Below are 22,279 nucleotides of genomic sequence, written 5' to 3' on the forward strand. Positions count from 1 at the left end.
AGTATTCAGTACATAAACAAAAATAAAAAGATTGACACAAACACTATAAAACTTAAGTTAAACATTTATTAATGATTTAACTAACTCCAAATTGCTTGTTAAGAAATTAATATAAACTGATATCATAGAGACTTGTGAAAATACATTAGTTTTTATACATGAAAATTAAGGAATTTAAATATTTTATTCATCTTACGTCATTAAAACTTTTTATAAGCTATTCTAATAACCGATTCTATAACAACTCAAGTTGTATAAGCTAGAATAGGTAGGAAAGAATTAGAATTATTTCAAGTCTTAAATTATAAACAAACTATATTTAATATTATTTCTTGTTTAAAAATTACTTAGATTGGATTTTTAACAAAAGGAACAATTTTCATTAAATAAGTTTAGTGTTAGCTAACATACATTATCTTTTTCAATTTTCACTTAACTTTTAATAAAAATTTTAAATAGTTTATCTTATTTTAAACAACTAGTACTATTATATAAATTCATTGTTAAACGCGCAAACTTTAAAAAGCTAAAAGTGAAGATATATGTAAAATTCTATTGGTACAAATATCGGTTGATTATTTTTAAATGTATTATTAAAATGTTTCAAATTAAGTTTGAAGTTTATTAAAATATTTTAAGCGAAAAAATGATATTCTTGTGATTATGTCACTAACGAATATTTTTACAAAATTGGTTAAATATGACAAATATCTAAGAGTTATGTAATCAAGCAGTATTTTATCTAAATTTAATATGTTTACAGGTTATATTTTGTATGATAAGTTACTAAATACTTAAAAAAGTTAATTAAACGAATTTGATCTAGCTTATATTAATTTGATCTAGGTATAATATTTTTTTTTTCTTTATGTTTATTAAAAAAATGTTGTAGAAAACAGTAAACATTTTAAGTTATGATATTTGAATAAGGAAAGTTTTAGTTGTTTATTATTATATAATTAGTGTTAATTTTAAAATATGCTTGTAGGCTTGGAATTATTAGTTAAGTATTTTTTAGAATTGTTACAGATTTAGATCTTAAACTTTAGACAACAAATACAAGTAAAGTCAAAAGAATCGTATCCTTTTATTTAAATCTAAAAACTAAGTCACTTATAAAAATGTTGTGTGCACTTTGCACATTAACGGGTAAATCTTTATTTAAACTCAGAAAACTAAAGTGATTAGCCTTACTATCACTGTATAATAAAACCTTTAACAGTGAATTAGCTGCGACTAACAATTAAATTTGGAACTGATACTTTTAGAAATAGATTATATAAGAAATGCTCAATAATTTCATTTTGTCAAGTATACGAATGATGAAATTACTAATTTTAAATACAATAGCAAAAATTAAAGTTTAACTTTTCATTGAAGGTTGTTAATGATAAACTATGAAAGTTTTAAACCGCATCGTTTTGCAGTACAAATGTATGATGGATTTCAAATGATATAAATATGTATTATTTTGATTTATTTATATAACATTTATAAAAGAAAACTGCAGGTTTAAAGTTGTTACACTATAAAGTTATTAAATGATAACTATGAAGATATTTATCAGAATTGAATAACTCTAATTACATATACATAAATCAGAAAAAAGTAAAAAAACCTTATATTTTCAATCATTGGAAGTAACAGTAAAAACTCTACTAGTAGAAAGGGAACGTTTGAAAACCAATAAAATTACGGTAAATGTATAAAAACGTAAAATATTTCTATTAATTGTGATAAAACTTGGATTGTTAAGTTTTTATATTTAAAACCTATTATGATAACAAACATTCTTAAGTTTAGATTTTAAAGTATAAAACTAAAACTAAAAATTTATTTTATTTTCGTTCGGATGTAACAATTTAAAATACATTTCTGATACGAAAAGTAAAACTAATTAATAAAATTTATTCAATTTATAATTTTTATTCATTTAAAATGATTGAAAAAAGTATATATACTTATGCTAACAAAAATATTAATTAGATAAAAACCATTAAAAGACTATACTCTTAAGAAAATTACTGAAATGTGCACTTTAGAATATTTGAGTTTGACTAAAGTAGTTGTTTTACATTTAAAAAGAAACTCATTTTTGGTTTTGCAATAAAGCGATAACTGCTAGTTCTTTTTGTTTTAAATGATATTTAATTGTATTGTATAGTGTTAGATTGTAATGTTAATTTTTTCTGTGATCTAAAAAGGTTATAGTTAAAAAATTTCTGCGAAAAATAATCATTAAACTCGTAGAAGTTCCTGAAGTTTAGATTTGATTATAATAGAACTATACCAACTGTGATTCTTTAACAATAAGGAGAAAATAATACTATTAGATTAGAATACGTACCAATCAAATATGTTAATACAATTTTAGCTTTACTAAACCAATACTTAAAACAATCATAGTAAGTGTTAACATAAAGTAACTAACATAGATATATTAAATAATTATAAACATTTAAGTTGGTAGCAAGAAATTCGCTTTGAACTGTTCTGTAAATCAGCAGTGACGTATTTATATGAATTCCAAACTTTTCCTTGATTCGAATATATTTTATATTATTAGTAATATATCCTCATCAGTCATATAATAAGGGTTTTTACCACAAGTAATGTAGCAAAGTAAAAAATCTCATATAATAAAAATGCACCCATGTTAAAAATGTGGTTTTACTTTGATAAATTATTTTTCTTTTAAAAAAGCGCTGTAAAGTATTCTAAAACTTGGTATTTAGTATTCAATTTATCAAAACTAGTAAATTAATGTTAATATTTTGTCAGAGTTTTTTATTTAGTTTCACAACCGAAACTTAAACTGTAGTTTAAAAAAAAACCAGTGAAATTTGAGGTCTTTAAATACATAAAATGAAAAAAAATTTTTTGTTTTCATTTTCAATTACTTTTTCTTTTTTATAATTTCTATAGCAAAATATAAGTTTTTATCAGAATATTAACTCAGAAAAAAAATTTTGGTTAAATGGTAGTAATTGATTTTGAGATCAAATATATGCATGAAAAAAATTTAGTCATACAGAAACATTGTTCAACTATTATCCATAACTAAATCTATAATATAGAGGTTGACAGTAGTGATGTACCGGACCCACATTTTCCCATCCGGCCGGACCCGGATCCGGACTTATTTTTCAAATTAAAATCCGGCCGGAACCGGATCCGGACTTTTTTTTCAAATTAGAATCCGGCCGGATCAGGATATCAGACAAAAATGGCAATATCCGGCCGGACCCGGATAGTGAGTCCGGTACATCACTAATAAACTAGCCTGAGTCAGAATGAGGTTTTTTAAAAACTGAAAAAAAAGAATTTTAATCTAATAATAAGTAGAACAGCTAGCCACAAGGTTTACAAATTTAGGTGTTATTTACAATAAAAAATCTGAAATCAAGTTCTTGAACAAAATACACTAGAAAATTACACAATACTGAAAACTGGATCAGCTCAAACTCATTCAAAATCTAAAAGAAAACTAGCCTGAGTTTTTATAAAAAAAACTAAACTAGCCTGAGGCAGTCCAACATTTTCTAAAATTCCCTAAATATTTTTAAACTAGCAAGGTTGCCACTGTTTAAGTCAATAAAACGAGCTAGAGTGAGTATAAACAAGCCATGAGGTTATTACAGGAATGAGGTTTTTAAAAACTGAAAAAATTACTTTAATCTAATATTCAGTAGAACAGCTAGCAAAGGTTGACAATTTGGTAGTAGAGTTGTGGACTGATTGTGGTACACTTAACTTATTAGTACTACCCATCATAATTAAATCCTACCTTATTTAATTAAGATCTAACAAATTCTAACTAAGACTACTTTCTATAATCAGACACGACAGTTTTTAGTGATGAATCTTTTATATATACACAACAAGAAACACTAGCATATATAAAATTATTAATTACTTTGGTAACACTTTGAAAACTGATGCTATTTAAATCTATATCAAAAGACTTAAAACAATAAACTAAAACTTAAATAAAACTTTTATTAAACAAGAAACTGTAAAATTTTCAATAAACTATTAGACTATAAACCTGGCTAAAATATTTAAACAATTAAACACCTGTTGAAATATTCACTTTAAAAAAAAAAACACTACTTACATTAAGCATTCACAAAAACGTTCAAGATATTTTGTTGCATCAAGCTACACACCAAACTAACTAACTGCTTACATATAAACTGCCTGACATGTTCTGATGTTTTGTTGCATCAGTATTTAGTTTGAAACATTTCATCATATGATTCTCATTGGCTCGTACATTCAACCGTATTAACTCTAAATATTCTCTGAGCTCAACTTTAAACAATAAATTATGCAAGTACTCCTTCCAAAGTTTTCAATTTTACAACATTTGTAAAGAGTTGCATTTGATGAAATGTTTATTTCATAGTTTAAATGTTAACAAATGTAAATTAGTCACGTGTACAAAATGAGCCAATCACAGTAGGTGTTTAATTTTAACTGACTAAAATGACTCATATTAATTTACCCAGGGTTTGTTTTTAAAAAAATATTTTTCAGTATGCTCTTTTTTACTAACTAGATCCGGTTCCGGACTTTTTTTTCAAATTAGAATCCGGCCGGAACCAGACTCGAACTTTTTTTTCAAATTAGAGTCCGGCCGGAACCGGATCCGGACTTTTTTTTCAAATTAGAATCCGGTCGGATCCGGTTATCAGACAAAAATGGCAATATCCGGCCGGACCCGGATAGTGAGTCCGGTACATCACTAGTTGACAAGCAGTTGATTCTCGCTGACCTAATTTCAAAATTACAAAATCTTCTCGTGCTTCAGTTTTAGTTTTAGTGAGATGTAAAAAATATTTTAGTTTTAGTTTTTGTTTAATTAAAGAAATCTAAACAGTTTGTTGCTTTAATTAAATTTTAGCTACAACTATAATGCATATTTAAATTATGTTTGAAATAGAATTAAAATTTACAATGACTAATGTACTTTACTCATAGCAAACTATGTACTATCTCAGGGGTCGGCAGGCAGTTGGTGTTCGCGGATCAAATTTCAAGTTTTCAAAATATTAGCGGGCCACAGTTTTAGTTTTAGTAATATTTTAATAGTTTTTTGGCTTTAGTTTTGGTCCCACCAGATATAGTTTTATTATATTAATTTTATCACAAAAAAAGACTTTTAGATCGCAAACAATGTCTATTTAATAAATGAATATCTATTGGAATAGAATTTACATTGTTTTATATAACTAAGTCCTAAAAAAATATGTACCATCTTTAACACTTTTTAAATTAATTTTAATAAAATATTTTTATTATTTTACTTACAACCTAAATCTCTATAAAAACCGAGCTTAAAAAAAATTATGGCTCACTTTTTTATATTTTTTATATTATGAACCACCTTTTCATATTAAAATAAAATGTTAACGTCTTTGCGTCTTAGATAGTTTGCATTATTTATAAAAATCAGTATTGAGTTAATTAAATAAAATAAAGACCTATCTATACTATAGATAAGCTAAATAAAATTTTATAACATAATTAATGCTGGAATACTTTAATAAAATATCTTACTAGTATTAATTAGATTTTTACCCGGTTGCTACTTTAAAAGCATAAATATTTGAATTATTTAAAAAGTTTACTAAAAATAAAATATCTAAAAACTTCTTATTAATCAAGCTTAAATACATAACTAAAATATCATGGTTATCAAACAGCACAATATGATAATAGACAAAAAAATTACAACTAGTAAACTACAATACAGTATAAAAAAGTATTCTGACACTTTAAGGATTTATACAAAGTCTTTAAAATAAAAGTTTCAGATATACCTGAGTTATATAAAAATTTCTAAAACGGCTTTAACCTAGTCTGAATTAAAAAAAAAAAAAAAACTAGCCTGTAAATTAGCCATGTTTTAAATAAACAAAGGTCACAAAATAAAGAAATATCGAATAACAGTGATTTAGTTATATAACTCAAAAAAAATATTATAATTTAGCTTTAATGGGCAACTAAGTTTTTGACAATTTTTAACAAACGTATAAAAATTTATTAAGCTATTAATTAGAAAAACCTTTTATTTTGGAGATTTATAGAAATTCTTTATGTGAAATAAAACTATTGCATTTAAAAAGAGCAAATGTGAATTATAAGACGAGCTATAAGAATTATAATGCATTAGTTTTGAGTTAATGCGACAAAATAAAATAAAACAAATCGCTTAAGTTAGTTCCAACAACGCACATTATTATTTTCAGTAACTTCAAACTGATCAGAAAAAACTATTAAGGCAAGTTATAAAATAGAAAAAGTAATACTAAAAAAAGATACTTTTTGAAAACCTAGCACAATCTTAATTTAAGTATCATTTAAACTTTACAGTGACTTATTAGTTAAATGCTTTATTAAGTGTATAAGTAATAATGATACCTTGCATTTACTGTTCTCAAATAGCCTAAAAATTATTTTTGAATTAGTTCAACACTAAAATAAAAAATTTATTTTACATTTCTTCAAATATTCTTTAAATATTTTTTATGCATAAAAAACATAAGTTTTACTACTTCTTGACTACAAAACTAAACTAACTTAATTTAAAAGGTGAATAAAAGAAGTTCTAAAAAACACAAAATTTAGTATTAGTTTAATGACAAAAAAATTTAAGTTGCTTCACATATAATGTTTAAATCATAAACTTCTACGGGGAAGTTTTTTACTCAATTTAATTTTATTACTTTTTTGCAGGGTTGCAAGATACCTAGAAGTTAAAAGGTCTGATTACTGAATAAAGTTTTGGTAGATTTAACTAAAACACTGAACACTTGGCAGTTTTCATAGTAATTTTACGACTGTGCTATCAAGTCTAAAGCAGGGTTTCCCAAAGTGAACCATTGACAAAGGGGGCCATGAGCAGTAAAGGAGCCACCAAGGGGTCAAAAAAAACTTAAAACTTTTTTAAACATTTTAAACAAAAACTTTACACTTATCTATTAAACTGGTTTAACCAAATCAGATTAAATGTTGTAACTGTTCTCTAATAGCCTAAAAAGTATTTTTAAATTAGTTTAAAACTAGAACTAATGTTTTTCAAATATCTTTAAATATCCTTGTATATATTATTTTAAGCATGAAAAACAGTAACATTTTACTTTTTTTTGACTACAAAATTAAACTAACTTTATATATGAGGTGTAAAAAAGGAGTTCTTAAAAACTGAAAATTTATTATTAGTTTAGTTACTAAAAAGTTTAAGTTGCTTCACCTATCATATTTTAAGCATAAACTTTTACGAGGAAGTTGTTTACTCAATTTAGTTTTATTACTTTTTTGCAGGGTTGCAATAATTTTAGAATTTGAAAGGTCCGAATACTGAATAAAGTTTTGATTGATTTACTTGAAAAACTAATTATTTAGAAGTTTTCGTAGTAATTTTACGACTGTGCTTTTAAGTCTAAAGCAGGGTTTCCCATTGGCAAAGGAGGTCATGAGCAGTAAAGGAGCCACTAGAGGGGGGGTCATTAGGCCATATTTTGAAACTTAAATTAGATATTCTAGAAATGATGTTGTGATGTTGAACAACAAAACGTATCCTAAGTGTATGAAAAGGGAGATTTTTTGGAAGTCTTGTCGGAGGTGGCCATAGCTTTTTTATGTCTTATGGGGACTGTATTAAAAAAAAGTTTAATAATAAAGGGTATCTAATTGTTTAAAACGATTTTGAGTGTCTTATTTTAGATGGATTTAGTTGAAGCAAAAAAAAACGTATCTAGTAAATTTATTTTTGTATGTATTCCAATTTAAATGACTTAAAATAAACTGAATGAGATAAGGTTGTTTTTACGTTTTAAACTTAGTAGTCATAATATTATTTGATAAATTAAAATAGTTTTTATTATTATACATAAATACTTTTTAATGTGTTTAAATTGTAATTTCGCTTAAAAAAAGATTTTTAAATGAAAGGATAATAATTTACTTTATTGTATATTCTATTGTATTTGTACGCAGGAAAAAATATAAGGTTAGATTTTAATAGCATTAAAAAGCGACTTTATTTTTTGTTTACAGTTTTTCCTATTGTTTTTAAAATGATGGATTTATTTTTTTTTAATAACAAATTTTTTTATTATTATTTTATTTTTTTGATAACTGTATTATAAATTTATTAACATATAGTTGTTTACTTTAACTTGAATTAAAATTCAGTAAAATGATAATTAAAATTTTCTATCCAATCTAGTTCAAAAAGTGTTTTAGGTCATGAAAGTATTAATGACGTACGACGAAAGTTATCATTATTGTTTGTCAATTTTTCTATCAAAACAGTTGTATATTATAAACTGTGACGATCTGCCACTGGAGCATTTGTACTGCACAAAGCAGCTTATTACCTGAATTCATACTGAAAATCAGTCAGCAAAAAATCGGCTTATAGTTTACTTTCTTTATTAAAAACTCATAAAACGCACAAAAACTAACTTTTGCACGAAAATACTTTTAAACTGTTTATTTTACTTTTTCTCTTTAATTTTTCAAAAATCTTTAATGTTTATAAGGCGAAAGACAAAATTACATCAATAAGAATATCAAATAAGTATTACAACAAAAAAAACACAAAGTTAATAATTAAAATATAAAAAATTTTACTGATCCTTTTGCTAAAGTTGCATTTAAATTAATACCAGAATGAAAAACTTACCAACGATCAACAAAGTAAAAGAAAAAAACTTAGAAACTATTTTAAACAGAATAGTATATCTTAACTCATCAGTACAATATTTAGCCTGTAATAGAAGCTAGAAGACATTAAATTTTCAATTTGCAGTATAAACTTTTAAATAAGAATGTACGATTATAGTAAAAAAAAAAGCTTACAAAAAAATTAAACAGAAAAATATTTCTAAACTCAATAGAATAATATTTAGCCAATAACCGAAGTTTTCAGACTTCAAACTGTAATTCGCCGTACAAACTTTGAAATACGAATGAATATATATTCTGTAATTTATCTAGTTACATTAGTACACGAAATTATGTTTAAATGTTTACGTGATGAAAGTCGTTACGTCACTAAAAAGCTTTGAATGATTTGACTATGTGCATTAATAGTATGATTTACATTTTTTATCGAGTTACTACATATCAAAATCAGCCATATGATCGTATATAAAACTTTAAAGTAACCTTTGTGGCACACTTATTTATGTTAAAATAAATTTATTAGCTAATAATGCAATTGAAAATAAATATATATACTTAGTGGCAAACAAGTTTCAATAAACTTAGCGTCATGAAGTGCAGAAAAAATAAAATTGAAAAGTTTTCAGCATAAATTCTAATAAATTTCTTATTCAACTAGTTAATTCTTATATATCATAATTTTATACAAATTAGCTTGGTTTACGCAGAACTATCAGAATAAATCAACGTTTATTTAATACTTTAACAACAAAAAACAATTTGTTATTAATTAATCATCAAACAATTAGTCATAAATAAAAGTAGTATCAGTATAATTACAACCTTTTACTGTTGTTTTTAGATATATATTACAAAAAAAACTAGTTTTGAGTTAATTAAATTAATATAAATTTATAATAATTAAAAGTGAACTGTGTACTTAAAACTACAATAAAAGTAAGGTGTACTGCTGTTATTGAAATAAAATGTTTGCTTAATAATCCAGCTTTTAAACGATTGAAATGTTTATAATTAGATTATACAGTTTCATTCGTTGTATGCTTATCAAATGACTGTAAAAACACATTTACTTAAAGCGACAGTACGTATTATTTTAAAAATAAGAAAAAACAAACATTAAATTATTAACTGCAATCTGCAGTACAAACTTTCCTAGTGGAAGAAACGTTTATCATTAAAATTTTCACTGTATTTATAAAAAACTCACTAAATATTTTTTGCTGTTTTATAGTTGTTACGTCTTTACAGTTCAATATTTTGATCTCTATAAATAGTTTTTTAAGAAAAAGCAAAACGTCGATCTAAAACGTTATACAAAGCAAATACTAGGAAAACGAAACAAAATCCTAATTAGGTTTACATATGACAAATTTAAATAAAGTTTTAGAATCAAATAATTGTCTTTAAAACTTACAAAGAGAACGGCACAAACCTAAAATAATGCAGCTTGAAATTTAAGATAAAAATGATAATTTCAAAATAGTCTATAAAAATTGTTTTTTTGATTTTTTATTTGTGACGTGATTACTTAAGCCAGTGAAGTTTTGAATAAAGTATTTTGCATAAATTTCAATAGTTTTAAATAAATAAAAATGTTATCGTAGATCAGTTTTTGTACCACGACAATAGTGGTTAAAATTTAAGCATTATTTCAATTACTATGTATCTTAAGAAGTTTTTTAACTTATATTACCAAGATCTAAGAAATAGTAAAAGTTTGGAATAAATGTTGTCATAAAGTTTTAAATCACAATTTTATTATGATAAACTATAAAACCATTTAAAAAAACACAGTATTCTCTACTAAATTAAAAACCAACATCGAAGTCTTAAATTAACTAAATTTGGTACGATATTTTTTTAGCAAACAAAAGTTTTAACAACTGTTTTTATTAAAATTTTCATGTCTAAATAATCGTAAACTAAAATTGATATGTTATATGGATTTTTTTGTATTAGTAGACTAAAATAACTAAATCTTTTTTAAATATGAAAAAATATGTTTTTAGTTTAATTTAAACTTACTAAAAATGTTTTCCTTTAGCAACCAATAAAATATTTAAACTTTTATAAATTTTTTTGTTTGATTTATTTTACCATAATAACGTATGCATAGGAATAACGCACAATTATAACAAAACAGTCTCTTATAGACTTACTCATAGTAGAAAAATCCGATTCATTTGATGCAATTATTATTTGAACCAACAAATTGTAGTAATATACAAAATAAATTTGAATGTAGTTCTAAAGTATTCATAACAACTTTACTTTTTTCTAAATTTTACTTTGTCACATATGTTAACTCTAGTTAACCAGCTAGTATAATTAAAAACCTTTACAGTATTTTATTATTATTGACCGCTTTACGCAGTACAAATGTCGTTTCTGCACAAGTTTATTAATATTACAAATCTACTTAGTAGAGTTACTAAAAATATGTTAAAATACTTTTAAATTTTCATAATTTTGTTTTTTGCCTAAGCCAAATATACAAAAATTAACCTTTTTTACAGTTCGTTTAGTTGTAATTAATTGTAGTTAGTTATAGTTAATTGTACGAGAGTATGTATCTGAACAAAAAACAACTGATTCACAGTATAAATTTCAAGAATAAGAAAAAAGTTCAACTGATGCTTTTAACTAAAGGGTTAAACACAATAATTAGTAAATATTTTAATATATTTGTATATGTAAATATTTTTATTAATTATTACATAAGTTTTAATCTTTAGACAAATACTTTTTTTTTAAACGCTAATAAAAAATTTTAGAGTCTTAATTCTAAATATTAGTTTTTACATTGTAAGTATTAAATTATAACATACAGCGAATTCTATTTGAAAAAGCTTTAAAATGATTTGTAAATAAGCGAAAATACTTCTAACAAAAAGCATGTTTTGTTTAGAAACTTAAGGAAGTAGAATAACATAGAGATATATTAACAATGTTTCATCTAATAAAATTAGTTATTTCACTGTCTGTTCAAAAAATTAACATTTATCTAGGACACAAAGTAAACTAACAGTAACCGTAACAGTAATAAACTTATACTAAACTTTATACTACGTAGATAATATTATTTGACATGTTATGTAAAGACAAACTTATAGACTATAATGATTAATGGAAAGTAAAACTTTGCATTGTAACAAAACAAACAATTACTTATATAGAATACTGTATTTTTTTAAACAATACGACTACTACACATTCTATTTTATATACATTTTTCAATAATATGCTTAAACAAATTTTATTTAAGTTTTACGTGACTTTTGTTAGAATTTTGTTAGTTCTATTATATAAGTAAACGTTTTATATGCAACAAAATTTTATCTATCTCCTTTAACGTATTAAATAAAACTTTGTAATTATTCAAAATATAATAAAGTTTGCATGTATAATGGAGCTTAATTTTTATATCTAGAAATTTTATATAATTTATTTTCATATAATTTTATTTAAGCCATTGATTTATTGGTACTTGTTGTTGAGCTAAAACGTTGTCGTTTCTTGTTCATACGTAATAATAAGTTTTCATATACTTCTATAAAACTTTTATATATACTTTTTGTATAAACTACAATTACAATGTAATAAGAAAAACTATGTAGTAAGACATATATTTATACTACTTTAACAACTGCTACTATTTTTCAAATACTTCGTTTCTTGTAAGTAATTTGTAAGTTTCTAAGTAATAATAAGTTTTCATATACTTTTATATATACTTTTTGTATAAATTACAATTATAATATAACAAAAAAAAATCTGTAGTAAGAATTGTATTTAAACCACTTTAGCAACTGCTACTATTTATTCTAACATTTTATTAGTTACTCTACTAGTTATTTAGTAATAAACTATAAAATGTTTCTGTACTAAAATGGTTTAGTTTTTATCAAGACAGTTATTATTATACTTTTTATAAATCAATAAAATCTTTTTCAAAACGATAAACTCTAGATAATCTTATTATGATGCTTCATCTTTAAATGTTAAGTAGACGAGAACTATTTTATATCAAAAATAAAACATGATTGTTGTTATTTTCTAAAAATAGCTAAACATTTTTTGAATTTTGTTGTATTTTATTGTTATCGTACTTTAACTATCAGTACAAATGTACTCAACTCAATAGAAAAAGTCAAAACTTGTTATTTCCTAGCTACTTAATTTCTAATTTTTATCTAAATAAAAAAAAAAACTAAATTAAAAATATAAAAGTCTAAGTAAAATGCTTTAAATAATTAAATATTATAAAACAGATCTTATAATTTCTGGTCATACGTCATTATAAGTATTTAGATGTTTTGTAAATATTTTTCCTTGAACAAAATATATTAAAATAAATGGTTATCAAAAATTATAGAAAAAATAACTTATATATTATAACCTCTAAAACTCTTAAAACTAAAATTGGTTTACAGAAAGGAGTTCAAATGAAAAAGTTTAGATAAATTTGAAACACTAGCAATTTTAGAACTCTTGTCAGTTTTGTTGTTTATAAAAATCTATAAAAAGCAGACAAATTAATTACCAGAATTTATAAAGTTTTTTATCAATTTATAAATCGAACTAGACAAAACAACATAAAATATATTCAGATAGATCTATATGTTCTTGTTGTTAAGGTAGTTATTTTAAATCTGCAAATGCATAGGTTAACTATATTAAGTTTTTGTTTTCAGACATAGATTAAAAAATTGGATTGATTCTAAATTTCATTATGGTTTTAGCCTTGTAACTATGTTTTTCGTAATAATTTTTCGGATTAAACAATAATCAGTTATATTTACGCAGTGCAAATTTTTTAAGTCTAAACTCTTAATAAAAACTCTTATGAAAAGCTGTTTGTCTGTTCCAATTTTATAAAAGGATATCTGCAAATTTAATACTACTGTTGCTACGTAAATAAATATCTATAGTAATGTAGCTTTAAATTGATCAGTCTATTTTGCGAGCTTTTTTGAACTTCTTAATTTGATAAAGTAATTTTGTATCTAAACTTAAAAAAAAACAGTTTTTTAAGTCAAAAATGTACTTCTTTGATAAATGATTTGTATTTTTTATTTTTTATTAGTAGATTTACTATTTCTCTTTATTGTAATTCAAGTTTATTATGCTCACTTCTTTATATAACATGGTTTTTATGAAATAATTACAATGAGAAATAGGTATGTAATAAAGTGATAGAAAAAAGTATTGTTATATTTTTAATAAGTTCGCTAAAATCTTGAGAAGAGTTTTGAATTTCAAAAGAGGTTTAAAATGGTTTTAATAGCTTTGTTTTAAAACATAACAGTTATGTCTAAAACTATTTTTTAAATATAAAATTATTGAACTTCTAACTAATTCACTTAGAGTTCTCTAGATACTATTTAAGCAAAAGTTAGCACAATAAAACTTATAAATACATAAAACTACTTCGTCAATTAACTTATTTTTTTAAAATACATTGACGTAATAACAAATCTTAGCATAATTTTTCAATGTATGTTTTTTAATAAAAAGTTGAGAGTTTGTTACAATTACTCAACTTTATGGAAAAGAAGTTTGTACTGCCTAAAGCGGTTAAAAATTAGCTTAAATATATAGTAAAAAAGCTAAACTAGGTAGGTAATTATGAAAAATAAGCTTTATTACACAGGAAAGTTTTGTATTATATTTAATGTTTTGAAATGATACGACCGCAAATTTTATAAACAATCATAGAGAACAAAAAAACGGTCTTGTTATATCAGAAATTAAAAAAAAATGATTTTCTAAACGATTTACAACCTTAAAAGTAAAGTTCTTTTATACAATTTAAAAAAAAAAATATCGCTCCTATATGTATAGAAATGAATTAAAACTTACTTAATTCAAAATATTTTTTTTTTAAAGGAAAAAATTATATTTATAATATACAACTGATATTTAAATAACATCTTCGTCAAATATATAATCTGAAACTTTACTTGTTTGCTTTGAAAAGGCTACAAATCTGCAGCAAATAGTTTTACTTTAGTTATTTATTTAATTCTAATTCTTAATTCCTTTTTTTATAAATAACTAATGGTTATAGATGTACGATGTATATTTACTTAAACTCAATAGACATTACTTACTTATCATTGCTATTTGATTAATTTATATTTTAGATTAGAATAAAATGATATAACATGTAAGAATTCGTTTCCAGCAAAAAAAAAAGACAACCATTTAATTAATAATATAATATTATACCTAATTTGAAAATTAAGTTACCTTACAAATTAAGGTAAATTTAATATTAGCTTTGTAGTAAGAATGTACTTTTTACATCTACATGAATTTCAATCTAAACATTAAGCTTGCAAAAATAAAGTTTTACTAACTTAAATATAACTTTTACAAAAGACTAGCTGTTTTATTAATAGAAATATTTAAATGCACTTAAGTGAAGCTTATTTGGTTCAAATTATGAAAAAATTGTGTATTGTAAGCACATTAAAAACACGATGAAAAAATTTCTACTATTTGCTTATCAGTTTTATTGTTAGTTTTATTCATTTACGAATAAATACTTTTTTCAGAACAACTGTGGTTAAAAATAAGCTTATTAACATTAAACTATTTAATTTTGATATGTTTAATATGTGTTATTTGATTTTAAGTATATTTGTACGAAAAGATAATGTTTTGCCTATGAATTAAATTTTGCTAGTTAACTTTTTTTTCGAAATGAAGGAAATATTTTCTATTGTGTTAAGAAAACTTGACAATGAAATAAAAAATTGAAGCTTTGTTTAATATTAACAATAGAATGACCTGCAAAACGAGACTAGCTTTAATTTCCTCAAATTGCAGACAATTCCTTACTAGAATATTCAATAAAAAACTTATCCTTACAAAAAATTGACAACCTTAAGTTCGAACTTCAAAAAGTCTTGAATTGGCTTAAAGTTGATGAACTTAAACTAGTTATAGATAAATGTAAATTTATATTATTTAATCCAATCAAATTAATTTATTTGAAGGAAAATAAATTTTGAAGACAAAAACGTAAGACATTATAATTGTTTTTTGTTAATTATTTATTGTTTTTAAGAAATTAAGAGAACTAATTAATATATACTTACACTGTTTATAGCAACACTTTTCTGGTTTGTGTTATTTTGTCAATACTTAACTTTTATCCAGAAATATTTAAACAAACTTGCTTGATTCTAGGAATAGTAGTTATTTTTTGAGAATAAGAAAATATTATTTAGATTAAAATCTATGTCTGTTTTTAAATGCTTTTATAGTTAGATGTTAACATATTAAGAATAATTTAAAAAAGAAAGAATGGTTTGTTTTTAAGTTGAACAAAGTATATACAATACACATAATTCTAAAAATATTTTTATCAAGATTAAAACTGTATCTACTTTATAATAAATTTATTCTGTTTGTTAACTAAGTGTTTGAAAAATATAATTAGATTTCTATTTAAAGATTAATATTTATAGATAAAATAATTCAAGTTTAGGAAGCAAACTTTAGCCTCTCTACAAAACATTTTGGTAAAGATTATCGAAATAAAAGCTAATACACTTAAAATAGAAAATTAATCTCTTGTTTGACCAAATTGGTAAATGATTTAAGTTAACTTTTTGCTACACTAATTTATAGCAAATAGTGTTTTAATCAGAAATAGTAATCCCCAAACCGTTTTAACTATCTGACTTGTTTTTACAGGTATATAGACAATGTATACCTAAATTTCTGTTAAACTAGGTGGTATAAGAAAGATTTATGTCTGTCGAACTGTCTATAAAAAGGCACATAACTAATAAATAATAGTGATAAATAGATGTTATAAACAAAAGTAACAATAAATAACATAATATTAAACATAGAAATAAGTTATGTAGTTCAACGATGCAGTATACAACCGAAAAATTGAGTTTATTTTTAAGAGCGTGATGACGTAACTACATCATTTTAGCTATTTTTTTTGTATAAAACTTCTTCAAAATTCATGACAGCATTAAAGTGTCAGTTTGAGCCCAAAGGCTGAAAATTATTAATTTTGTTTTCAAATTAGAACTTTTTAAACCATATTTTAACCTAAATTTCAGGTTACAAAAAAAGTTGTAAACTGAAATAGTTAAAAAATCACCCACAGTTTTAACTATCTAACTTGTTTATACAGAAATATAGATTATGTGTACTTTCATGTCTCCTAAACTAGATTAAATAAGTAAGATTAATATCAGTGTACCTCTCAGTAAGACACCACAATATTTAACACAAGCAAAAGTTTTTTTTTTTCTACAAAATAGTATAAATCCTATAACTAGATACAAAAACAAACATCCCAAAAAGGTTTAATATTCACTTAACTGTTGTAACTATCTGATTTATCTATATAAGAATATAGACAATGTGTACTTTATTGTCTCTTAAACTAGAAAGTATAAGTAAGTTCAATGTCTTGTCTTCTCATATAAAGCACGATAATATAAACACAAGCAAATTTTATTTAAATCGTAAAGTAAGTTCTAAAAACAAAAACAGTAATCACGTAACAACATCATTTTAGGTAAAACTTAATCGAGGCGTTTATTTTAAAGTGTGCATATAGTATTTGAGTTTCTATTATGCTCTATAAATTTTTTTTCTTTTATAATCTCGAAATGCAACATAAAAAAATGTTTAATTACTAGTCATAGTTTTTGTAAGGGTATGAAGAAAAATATATTTAAACACTAAACACCTTAAAATAATCTTAATTTTTATCATATCGTTTATATTTTAAAAATTTAGTAACAATAGTCTTGAACCTGAACCATCTATTTTTACCACTTACAGTTGTAGTTTCTATGTATCTCAAATCTTGATTAGCAGCTATATTTATTTTTACTTAAACTAATTCTGATATCTAAGTTATAAAAAAACTTTTAGATATGCTTGTGTTTTTTTGTTTATAAATTATAACAGTTAAAAATTAACAATATATTAATCAAATAAAATTTGTGGAAAAAAAAATATCCTTCAAACGTCAAATTATAGTGACGTAACAGCGTGAGTCCTTTAATAAATTTAATACAATTTTGTTATTTAATGTAGGCAAAAATTTTATAATCTCATTTTGATTTCTTTGCGAATTTGTACTGCTACTTGCGGTTTTAATTATAACATAATGTTTAAAAGCAAAACAGAATTATTAATAAGATGATTTTTTCCGTTGGGAATTTTTAAAGTTTTGTTATTGATGGTGGTTCTCATCGGTAGCTTTTATATATAGTAGTTTTTTTTTCATTAATTGTTTTGTTTTTTTTTCACATAAATAACTTTTCATTATTTTACTTCCTAGAAAATATAGATTTATTTTAGAAAACAATTAAATATGGGTAGGTGTTAGAAAAGCACAGCGTCACTTTAGCACGGGGTGACACTTTAGCACGGTGTGACACTTTAGCACGGGGTGACACTTTAGCACGGTGTGACACTTAAGCACGGGGTGACACTTTAGCACGGGGTGACACTTTAGCACGGGGTGACACTTTAGCACGGCGTCACTTTAGCACGGAGTGGCACTTAAGAACGGAGTGGCACTTAAGCACGGAGTGACACTTTAGCACGGCGTCACTTTAGCACGGAGTGTCACTTTAGCACGGAGTGTAACTTTATCACTGATTGATTCTTTTGCACAAAATGATTCTTAAGCACGGAGTGACACTTAAGCGCCATCGATAGTTTTAAGTAACTTAATCAAATACGTGTAAAGTTTCTATTTAATAAAACGTTTAAAAATTAATTTATATAACCAGCATGCTGTTAATTATGCAATTTAGGCACTTTAAAGTGTGATTTCAAGAAAGAGTGTGTCTTCCAAAATTATTTTTAATAAAAATATTATTTAAGTAAGATGTAAATTGTAAGACAAAGTTTGGCAGTCTTTTCGAACTATATTTAGAAAAATCATTTGTAGGTAGCAAAACGTTAGAAAACATCTTTAGTGGCCTGTATTTTTTAAGAAAAACTATACTTAATAACAAAAATAAGTACTGAAAAACAAGAAGTTGGTAAATTAAATGGTGACTAGTTTTAAAAATTCTTAATTATATAAATGTTCTTATACTGTATTCTTTTTTACTTCTGTTAATAAAATAGTAATACTTTACTTACATTTTATTTAATTACTTTGCTCAGCTGACATGGTTAAAATAACTTTATTTATGTAAAACAATAATAAAAAATTTATGCATAGCACTAAATTTTATTATAAAAACGAACACAAACGAAATTTACAAATCTATACATTTAATCTATATCAAAATTGTATTGTACTGTTTTGGCAGTAACTTGTTGCCGTTGTTATGAGCTTATTTTGGCTGTGCTTTTGCACAGTTAACTTGACGCCATTATTATCTTGCTCAGTTGTTCAAGAATTTAGTTTAAAAGAAAATTTTGTGTTATGTTTCTTTGATTCGGTATTTCGATTAGTTGGCATTCATGTTCTTTAGTTTTTTACCATCTTTATGTTTCGCAGTTTATTAATTGTAAATACACCATTTCCTTGACTCGATTTTATTACAACCAGTCTAAATTTAAATAGCTAACTGTTTTTTAAATCCTTTTTAATAAACAATAGTTCGTTAAAATATTATTTAATATAAAATATTAAGTTAATTGTAAAAGTTTAATTCGGATTTAATACATCGACTTTATTAACATGTCAACTTAATTTAAAAGTAACTTAAGAAACTATCTACGACCTATCTTATAATAACGTGTTAAGTCAGTTAAACGCTAAACTTAAACTACTTTATTTTTATATTTTTCAACATAGCATATAAGCATAAACAAATGTGTCATTCCATGCTAAAATGACGCCGTGCGAAAGTGTTACTCCGTGCTAAAATGACGCCGTGCTAAAGTGTCATCCCGTGCTAAAGTGTTACCCCGTGCTTAAGTGACGCCGTGCTAAAGTGTCACCCCGTGCTAAAGTGACACTCCGTGCTAAAGTGACGCCGTGCTAAAGTGTCACCCCGTGCTAAAGTGTCACACCGTACTAAAGTGTCACACCGTGCTAAAGTGTCACACCGTGCTAAAGTGTCACCCCGTGCTAAAGTGTCACACCGTGCTAAAGTGTCACCCGTGCTTTTCTGACCCGTTCCCATTAAATATTACTAGTTATACAGATTTATTATTAAAAATTTCGATTAATTCAAACTAAAAAGAATTTATTTTTAGAAAAAATCTCTATAATTAAACGCATAAGTTATTAAATACTACTTGAAAATACATTTACACTGTTTTACATGTATTTAGTCTAAGCATACTACCACTGTTCTTACATATCTCTAAATATTCTTTATATTTTAAAATGTGAAAAAACTGTTATTTACTTATTTTTATAAAATAATTTCACAATGTTATTTCACAACTTATAGAAAATGTCATAACTCTTAGATGTTTTAAGTTTATATTTTTTGCAGAACTATAGTATTTTTTTAAAAGCTCAATAAATGCAAAAATAGTTTAAAGTTTTTTTAGATTACTATAAATTATGATGACATTTGGAAAAAACACAAAGTAGTAAAAATAACGAAATGTAGAGTATAATAAAACCAATTAAAGTTTTGTTTGAACCACATAAGTTGTGGTATTAGACAAAATAAAATTTAAATGTAAATGTAAAATATCCATAAAAAATTTTAATCATTTTTTATTTCTAATATCACAAATTTTTTAACTCTTGATTAAACAGCTTAGTGCAGTATATAACTTTTGGATTTGATTTTTTTAAACCACTTTAAGCACTAAAAATATCTATCCGCACAAGTTTTGTAATAAGTCTATCAATTTTTAAAGAAAATACTTAAATAATGTTTTGCAATACATAGTGTTGTAATTACGTCGGTGTACTTTTAAAGAAGTATAAAAATTCATAGAATAATATTTTTACATTTAACAAGTTTTGTTTGTGCTTTCTTCTTTTAAAGTTTAAGTTATTTTCGTGCTTTCTCCGCATGTTACTCAGTACAGCCTAAGTTTATGCTGTTTTTTGTAACATAGCTATAATTCTTTCACAGGCAAGTTTTTTAACACAAGTAGTAGTAATTTGCGTTACAAAAGCCATGTTTAGTTAGAAGTTTTGAAAAACAAGAAATGTTAAAACTAAATGAAGTACAATCAAACATATTAATTTTTTTTACTAGTCGTTTTTATTAAAGTGAGTTTTAAAATATTTACAGAAATTTGTTAATAATATGACTTAAATAAAAGCTAAATGAAAATCAAATATAGAGTTTAAAAATCCAAATTAAATAAGCTGTAAATAGACTGATAGAAACATGCAAATCCAAATATAGGATTTGTGTCCAAACAAGTAAATAATTCAAATCAAATAAGCTGTTAGTGGACTGATACTATTACTCAAATTCATGTATAGGTGTTTGTGTCAAAACAAGTAATAAATCCAAGTCAAATAAGCTGTAATTGGACTGATACCAACACTCAAATAAAATTTTTTAAACTTTGACCTAACAACAGAGAAGCGGCTGCAAGCTAGTAATAAAAAATGTGTTATTAATGCATCTTTGATCAAGTTTTATGCATAATAATAAGTGGTTTGCCAGTTAACAGTCTGCTGATTATGATTGGCTGTAAAGCTACATTTTGATATTCAAAAGTAATATCAGGAATGCCTAACTAATGCATTACAACATTTTAAATATTTTAATTTTTTTCAAAAGCTCAATCTGTCAGAATAAAACTTACATTTTTAACTTAAAACAAAGCTAAAAATAGAATTTTATAGAAAAGTTAAAACGTTTTTATAAACAACACTAGGAAAATTAATTTAAGGAAATTGAAAGATAGAAAATTAGTTCCTAAAGTTCTGTAGCTATAACAACGTAAAAAAATCTACTCATACTAACTGTTTTTCTAAAAGTTCTAAAAATTTTAAGAATCTGATTAATTTACAATAAAATAATAAAAAAATAAACAACATACATGTTTCAGCTATAAAACTACTGTTTAGAAAAACAAAACTTAAATAACCAAATTTGTGAGCATTGATAAATAGATTAAAATTATAATTACATCATTAGAGATATTTAGTTACTACTCTAATTATTGGCTTGTAAACACATTTCTATAACTTTTAAAGTTAAGAAAAACGACATAGCTAAAAATAGTTTAAATTAAAAACTCAAATTCATTGAAACAAACTGAAAATGGTTTACATAAATTCAATAAAAAGAGAACTTTAATTAGACAAACGTTGAAAAAAAATAAACACTTAAAATGTCCAGCAACTAATAAAATGTTAGGTTTAAGTTAGGGTAAATGCTAGTTATAAAGATTTCGGTACAAGTTTAGACACTTGCAAACTATCTAAACTTTACTATTTTAATGCATTCAAAAAATCACTCATAATGATGAGATAGTTAGAGCACATCCAATGTTCCGATTTATTTTCAGCATAAATGCAATTGATATAATCTGATTTAAGCAGTTCAAAAAGTTGGTTCAGAGCTTAACCTTAAAGTTATCACTTAAATTATAATAACTTTGAGAAAACATATAGAATGCTTTTATTGTTACGGAGTTTCGT

This window comes from Thalia democratica, chromosome 2 (assembly GCF_965202585.1).
Source record: "Thalia democratica chromosome 2, ktThaDemo2.hap1.1, whole genome shotgun sequence".
NCBI classification, from domain to species: domain Eukaryota; kingdom Metazoa; phylum Chordata; class Thaliacea; order Salpida; family Salpidae; genus Thalia; species Thalia democratica.